This window comes from Tympanuchus pallidicinctus, unplaced genomic scaffold, assembly GCF_026119805.1.
Source record: "Tympanuchus pallidicinctus isolate F22 unplaced genomic scaffold, pur_lepc_1.0 scaffold32, whole genome shotgun sequence".
In the NCBI taxonomy this organism is placed as follows: Eukaryota; Metazoa; Chordata; class Aves; order Galliformes; family Phasianidae; genus Tympanuchus; species Tympanuchus pallidicinctus.
In genome coordinates, this window is record NW_026294750.1 from 2719317 (window position 1) to 2727220 (window position 7904).

Sequence of the window (7904 nt, forward strand, 5' to 3'; positions counted from 1 at the left end):
CCCCGCGTGCAGCGCTCGGTGCAGGCAGCGGATCGTCCTCCCGTGGCGGCTGCGGGCTGCAGGCAGCTCCCATCTTGGACGACCTCATTTTAACCTCCCTGTTTCGAGGCAGCAGTGGCATTATATAACCCAGATTTCGGCGGGTCTGCAAGCGAGGCTGTGCAGAAACAAACGTGCTCTCACACGGGTCAGGCTGCAATGGGCTCCTTCCGCTGGTGCCCTCGCCCACGTCTCACTCAGAGCGGCCAAGGAAAGCTCCCACTCCAAGGCTGCAGGGCTGCAGCTGTGGAGCTCTGGGCTCACAATGCTGAACGCATTCATGGCAGCTCTGGGGAGGGCAGTGCTAAGGATAGAATGGCTCTCAGCAGCTGAAAGTGAACCAGCGGGAGCCTGGCGCTCCTGCAGGTGGACCTATGGAGGGAGTGTGTGTCAGAGGGAAGACTGGGACTCAAGGCTCAGCCATTCCTGGCTCATGGCTGTGTGCTTCCAATAGCCTTATGTGTAACTGTCACGGCCAATCTGTTTCCCCGTGTCCTCCTGGAGCACCTCCCTCTTTTCACCCAAGGCTTATTGATGGTAGAAACAGGGCACAGCAAATGCCAGAAGACACTTTTCTGTAGAAGCTCCCATTTTTTGCAACTCCTTAACTTCCTATGAGCACCATGGACCTTCTACCTTGCCATAGATTCACCTGTAGGGGCTGTAGGAAAATAATCAAAACAAAGCAAGGAGGTTAATGCAGATGCTGCCCCCAGAGGCATGCAGAATTTCATCCTGTCCTGGCATTGGGAGGCAGAATTACCAATGCATGCTGACGTCCCATTCAGCATTCTTCACGTCAGCAGTTTCCCTGTGCTTTGCTGGCCTTGGCCACCAGTCCTTCAGAGTTAATGGCCTAGCATTGAGCACCCACTGCATCCCCTGGGCAGTGCTGCTGGTGTGTAGGTAATTCTCAATTGCTCATTTACACCAGCTTTTACTTTTCTATTGCAGTTCTTTGTCTCAGAGATGAAACTAACTGCTCTATTACTGCCGTGCAACAAGAAATGAGCATGCAAACCATGTTAATACGTTTACAAAAGAATATAGGTGTATTTTACACCATGCATCCTTTGGTGCTATTTGGCTCTACTGGAAAGCCTTGCAAAACCTGTCTTATGGTTTAGGTTGCAGGAAATCCGAAGGCTTATTCCTCTTTTGAGGAATGCCAGTTGTAACTATTGAGCAGATCCACAGCACTTCCAGAGCAGAAGCAACCATTAAATGCCTCCATTTCAATGCAGAAATTCGTGCTGTCCCCTCAGCGCAGCACCAGCCATCTCTCAGCTGCACGAGAAGGGCAGGACAGGCAACTTTTGTTCTGCTGAGCAGAGTTTCACCAAACGGCATTGCATGGAAAATATGGGCAACAGGGTTGTTGTGTAATGTGCTCAGTGGGAGGCTGCTTCCAGGTGTTACTTAATTCGTTAAGGGCTCCATGGCAAAACCAGACGAGCCGTATTAGCTGCGAGTTCTGGAGCTGTTGCTGGGCCTGGTGAGTGTGTTTGTGTCCCATCCACTCTGACACACCTTGCTCTCGTTGCCAAGTAACTAATCGTACTGCTGAGAGCCAGCATTGTGCATGCACTGCACTGGCATTCGTCCTCTTCCTCTTCCTTCTCCCCACCTCCCACTGCCTGCACTGGGATTGCAGTAGGAATGGCAAAGCCACAGAGATGTCCTCCTGCTCTGTGCAGGCTCAGATGATGTCAGACATGGTGGGGTTGGAGGAGCAGCTGTGACAAATTGGCCTGGTGTGCACCTCTGCTGGATAATTCGGGTTACCATGGTTACGTGTGGAAAACAGGGCTGTGGGTTAACCTGAGCCAGTGTGGCATGGAGAGCAGCATCTTGTGCTGTGGGAACTTATCTCATGGTAAGAGGTCTCATCTCACGTCACGCTTGGGATGGAGGAGGCCACCATCCACCCCCCCAGGTGCACAAGCTCACCCCCCCCTGCTCCTCCAGACATGTTCATGCTCTGAGTCCAGAATTGCAGGTTGTGGCTCTCTGCTTATCACTGCGTGGATCTGCACAGAATGCCCATGTGTTCAGCACCAGGCTCTGTAAGCAAGAGCTGGCATCCACGTTTGCTGGAAATGCCCACAAGCCCATCCCACGGAGCAGAGCTGGTCAGTGCCAGAACCAATCTTTTTTATCAGCCGTATCTTCAGAGAGGAATGTTTGCTATTTCTGTTGGAAAACAGAATGCTCTCCTACTCCCCCAAAGTCACTGCTGAAGATCTGCCTGGCCCACGGGCATCTTCTAGTCCTCAGCAACACAGGAGAGCTGCTATGTGTCACCCTACCACATAGGAAAACAACAGCAGCAACACAGAGTCCACAATTTGCTTTCAGCAATATTTCTATAGACACCCATATCAAATTGTGCTCTGGAGGCAAAGCAGATGATTTCAGCTCAAAGGCTGCTGTCCCATCTTCCCCAAGTGACAGAGCTGACACAAGGCACAGGATCCACTGGACCATCCCAAACACGACCATCTTCATGACTCAGTAGAAACCTTCCAGACTGGGAAAAACCTGTCAAACAAAGGGGCAAGTGAAGCCTGGAGTGAGTTAAAGTTCCTCTGCCAAGCAGTGCTTCTACTGACAGAAGGTTTTGGAAACTCCATTAAATCACTTTGGGACTCTGCTATTTATCTTTCACAGCAACCTGCTCAGAGAACGCAGCAGTGGATGGCAGCACAAAGGCCTCAGAAGGAGAGGTTCTGCCAGGCTGTTTTTGGCATATTACAGTGCACGGAGTCAGTGCTGCCTTCCAAAGAGAGAACTGCACTCTCACAGGTATAAACGAGGAGGCAGAGGCCTGCTAGAAATCTCACTCTAGGCTTTTTGATGTGTTAAATGCCTCCTTCTCCTGGGCTGACTCTAAGAAACACAAAAGGACAATAAAGGGAAAAGAATTTATAAGTGGTGGTTTGGGCAAATAAATTGGGTGAACTCCATCAGTCCCTTAATAATGTGGCTGATCTTTGGTTTGCTGTTCAAAACTCTCCTTCAAGGAAGCCTTAAAAATTCACACCTTTGTCACTGCCTTGTTTTTGGGGAGGAATAGCACTAGATGCTGGCTCAGAAGCTTAAACCCAGACCTTGGCCACTGCAGAGCACTCATCCTCAGCCATGCCTTCCCCTTTAAAGGAGTAAAACGATCTGGTTGTGCACGGGCTGAGAAGGGGTTGGTTTGTTTTGTTGTTTTTTTTTTTTATAAGAAAAATAGTTGGCAGCAACATGAGCAAAGCTGAAAGCATTTTCATCTGTTTTGTTTTGTAATGTTTAATGTTTTGTTTTCTACTTTGCGGATTATCCAAAGGAATCGCTGAAAACAAAGGTCTCTCATTCTGGAAAGGGAAATCAATCCACAGTTGGGTTAAGACGACTAATCAGAATTGGTCAAATAAGGAAACCAAAACCAGGTTGAAAAATGAAAATATCTGTGTTTTCATAGGAATAAAAAAATACAGAAAAGTTCAACTTCTAATCAAGAGTTGTTTGCAAAATAGTTCCCGGCTGGGGAAAATAACCAGGGCTCTTCCATAAAAATATTTTGGAACTTAATTTTTATTTTCTTAATGGTAGCTTGGATTTTAGAACTTACTTGTGGTCTTGCAATGATTCTGGTTGTGTAAGTGCAAAGTACGTGTTGTAATTTGGAGGCTGTGGTGCTCTCCTGCTGTATGAATGGCTGCAGAAGAGAGCAGATCGAAAGAACACCGTTTAGAAGCAAATTAAAAAAGAATAAATTGGTAGTTTGAGGAGAAAAGAGACGGGAAAGGAGTGTCTTCTCGCCTCCTCTTTCTAACAAGTATTTTAAGGAGATAATATCTTATAATTACTTATTTTTAGAAGCAATGAGAAGCCTTAACTGAGAGGCCAGAGCAGCTCAGCACTGGACAAGCAAAGACAGTTTATCTCCGGCCAGAATAATTCACAATCCCATTTTCAAGGACAACAGGAAGGTACGAAACTCAGACAAGACTTGCATGCACTGAAGCCAGCAGGAATGCAACAGCACCCGGGTTGGTGACAGTGCAGGGTTATTCCTGCAGAGCACGGGCAGGAAGGGGGAGGTCTCACCTCGGTGAGGTCTGCTGGTCAGCTCGGCTCTCAGATGCCTTCCAGGGCTGGGGGCTGAGCGCAGCGACCCTCCGTCCATTCACGACCTCGGTGTCCCCATGTGAAACAGGAAACCTTGGAAAAGTAGAAGTGTGGCTGTAATTAGGATTAATCTATTTTTAGCAAGCTGTCTGCTGCCCTGTCCCTGCTCCAGCTGAGATGTTTAATTCTATCTAGCTTGACCCTTTCTGTGGCTGTACTCAGGATTGATACAGAAATTCTCTTTCAAAGCTCCACTTTGGGTACGTTTGTTTTTGTTTTGGTCGGGCAGGGAGTTTTTACAAATCAGCCTTCTGTTTTATCTTTATTATTTTTTCCTGTACAATAGCTGGAGAAATCCACTAAGCACTGAAACGACACGCAGACTGCTGTACAAAAACAGTTGTACAACTTTTACTCTCATTATTATTCCTTTTACTACGTAGTTTGGAAACGTAGTCATGGAGCAGGAATGTATCGTACTCTGCACTGCACAAACAGCATAAAAGGAAATTTTCCCCTTAGCAGCTGTATGGAGTGAAAACATGTCGTGGTATTGCAACGATTTGCCCTAAACAGCACCGTGGCAAGATGTTAAGATGCATATGAGAACCAGCTCTACCCAGGTCCTCAGCAAAATGCTGTTCTCCGCCCCAAAATCCAGCAGTTTGCACAGGGAAATGCTCTATTTCATATGTGAAGGGGGAGGGGGTAATTTCCTCTGCCCCCTACCTGTCCCCTCACCGTGTATTTCGGTGACTCATGAAGCTTCAAAGTGCTGAGTGCAGAGAACGGCTATTTCTGTGCTTCCACTGCAATCCCTGCTACCTCCAACTGTGCTGTCAGTGCACCTCAGCCATGCAGAGCACCCCCGCGGGCTCTATTCTTAGCAGCTAATAGCTGAAATAATTACTTTTGTCTCAGCACTGTTGGCTCCTTGGATTTGGAAGTGAGCAAAACCCACAGCTCGGGAGGGTCGGGGCTGCTGCAAGGCAGTGAGCTGAGCTGGGGCTGGGGGATGCTGATGCCCCAAACCTGACTTCATCACAGGGCATCCACTGTGCTTGGAAGCAGCCTCTCCGTTCCTGTGGTGCCATCCCTTTGAAAAGGATCTCAGCTCTTCCAGCTGGGATTTTCTTAGGCTTCAAAGGACAAACGCCAGACTGCGGCTTTTCAAAGGGACGGCCAGGTTTGTCACCTGCAGGTTTCCATTTTGGTGCCATCCTTATTGCACAGAAAATGCAAAGCTTCGATGCAAATCCCAACACCCAACACCATTTCACCCTTGGCAGTTGCTGGGATCTAACCCACACCTCTAGCCTTTGATCTCAATGGCAGCTATTCCATCTCCTTCCCTTGAAACCCCCAAACCCTGAAAGGACGATGAGAACCCACCCAACAGCTGAACAGTGCCTGCAACACAGTGAGAACAGAATGAACTTTATAAAAAGCCAATTCTTTCCCCTGCACACCTGGGTAGGTGCAAAAAAAACAAGCTCAGAAGTGCTCCAGAAGGGGTTTGTACTGCTATTAATACGCCTACCTGCTCTGTGGTTGGGTTGGGACCGCAGTGTGCACACGCTGGGCTGGCAAAGATGAGTGTCACAGAGATGGTGGTTGAGTTCATCACAGCCAGGAATCACTGCAAACACTCCAGAAGCCATTCCTCTCATATTCACTAACGAAAATCATCTGGATAGCAATAAACCTTTCAGGAAAAGCAGAACAAAACAAAACAACATGCTAAACTTAAACGTTTGACTCGGTAACTTTCCTATTACTGTTGCAGCAGAAGGAAATTCAGCACACTGTACTGTGTAGAACATTCCCCCATGGACCCAGCTGGGGGTCCAGACATCCAGACCGTCTCTCTGATAGGACAGCACTGTGGGACCACAACCCATCTGTCACTGCCTACGTCCATGTGAAAACAGAAGCAAAACTTTAAAGTTTTATTTCTGCTTTTCTTTGAAAAACGAAAGAAAGTACCTCCTCTAAATGATTTCCTATCAATTTCCTTTAAAAGCCACACTGTTCCGGCAGCTTCTGTTTCAGATGGCTCTCTAATTGACTTCAGAAAGGACTACAATTAAGCAAGAGGCGCAGCTGGAGTAAAATTTAGGATTTAGGAACTCCCAAATTTCCATCTCAGCTTTGACCCTGAATCCACATGCAATCTGAGCCAAATGACTACACCTTCATTTGATTCAGTCTTCCCATCCCCAAAACTGCATTAATTTCAAATACAATGCAGGATGCCACGTCAGCACACCTGAGAAACATCACCGAACATCACGGCTTGGTGTTCAGGACATTTGGTTGGCAAACTGAAGACCTTTGTGATAAGCACTGTTACTCAGTGTGACATTAACTGGCCCACATTCTGACTGCCTGCTCCCAGGGTGACGCGTTGAGACGTCATTCACGTGGACGCTGAGGTCGGGCACTTACACACATTTACAGCTGCACAGACTTGCTGAGCCTTGGGCAGGAATTTGTTTGGCATTGCTGAGGCCTTTGGCTTATTTGATCTCAGCCTTTTAGTTAAACAGGAACATGCCCTGATTTTAACAATCGCAGCTTCCTGCAGTTGGGAGGAAGGTGTGGCTGATGGCATTTAAAGTGGAACTGGAGCCAAGCCTTCACCAGAGGGAAGCTGAAGCACTGCGCAGCACCGCTGGGGCTCTGCTCATCATTAAAAAGACCAAGGACCTTTCTCCAGGGACAGCCAAAGTTATTTTATCACCCACAACACCACAAGGCATTGGATGACATTTGCAAGTGTTAGATTTTCATAACTTCACCCTCCGTATGTTATTGCTATTAAGGCCATTGTAGCATGACAGCAGAAAATAACACAGAAGATGCCAAAGAACTGAGGATGCAGCTCTACGTTCCGTTGGCGTACAAACAGCAGCAAGCCTGCACTTCTGCTCGCTGATGAATTGCTTTCCAGTCCTTTCCCAAACACCTGTCCCTCTTTAGAATGGACACAGCCACTGTAACACACACAGCCAGACCCCTCTGGCTGCCTCCCACCTCTGCCACAGGCTCTTTCCAGCTGCCAAGCTCCCTTTCTAGCGCTGGACATTGCTTCCTCCCAGTCTTTACAAAACCAAAATTCTGATGATTAAAAAAATAATAATAATAAGGTGGCACCATGTACGTCCATAGGCTCCACTTAAAACAGGAGCCCTGATTTCTACCATGGAATGACAGGGTTTGTTTTCAGCTTACTTCAGCTCGCAGGCCAACGCCATATTCCAACCAAGCTGTCCATCACTGTGTGTTTTTAGCTGCGTACCTGAGTGCTTCGCAGGGCACAGCGGCTTTGATCCTTCATGGGAGCTGAAGTGCCTCCACAGAGTAAATACTTTATGATCAGGTGAAGAGAGAAATGTCTCACGGCTGGTCATTTTCAAACGAAAGCAACCCATTAAATAAACACTGCCTTTCCCTTGAAAGCAACCAAAAGCATGTAATTTGAAATAAACCAAAGCTCCATTTTATTTTCTTAATATACCAGCGTTGCTGGGAGCCAAGCATGCCCATCAGCTGTCCCAGCTCCTCAGGCTCTGTCCATCCCACTGCCATGCTCAGTGCCTGGGGGCTGCAGGGTGGTCTGAACAGGGCTGGCACCTGTGGGTACTGCAGATCAGATCAGCTGCAGGCAGACACAGCAATGGGGAACACCGAAATCTTCTCTGCCTCTGTGTTGGTTGAGCTTCTGAGGTAACTCAGGAGTAACGGAA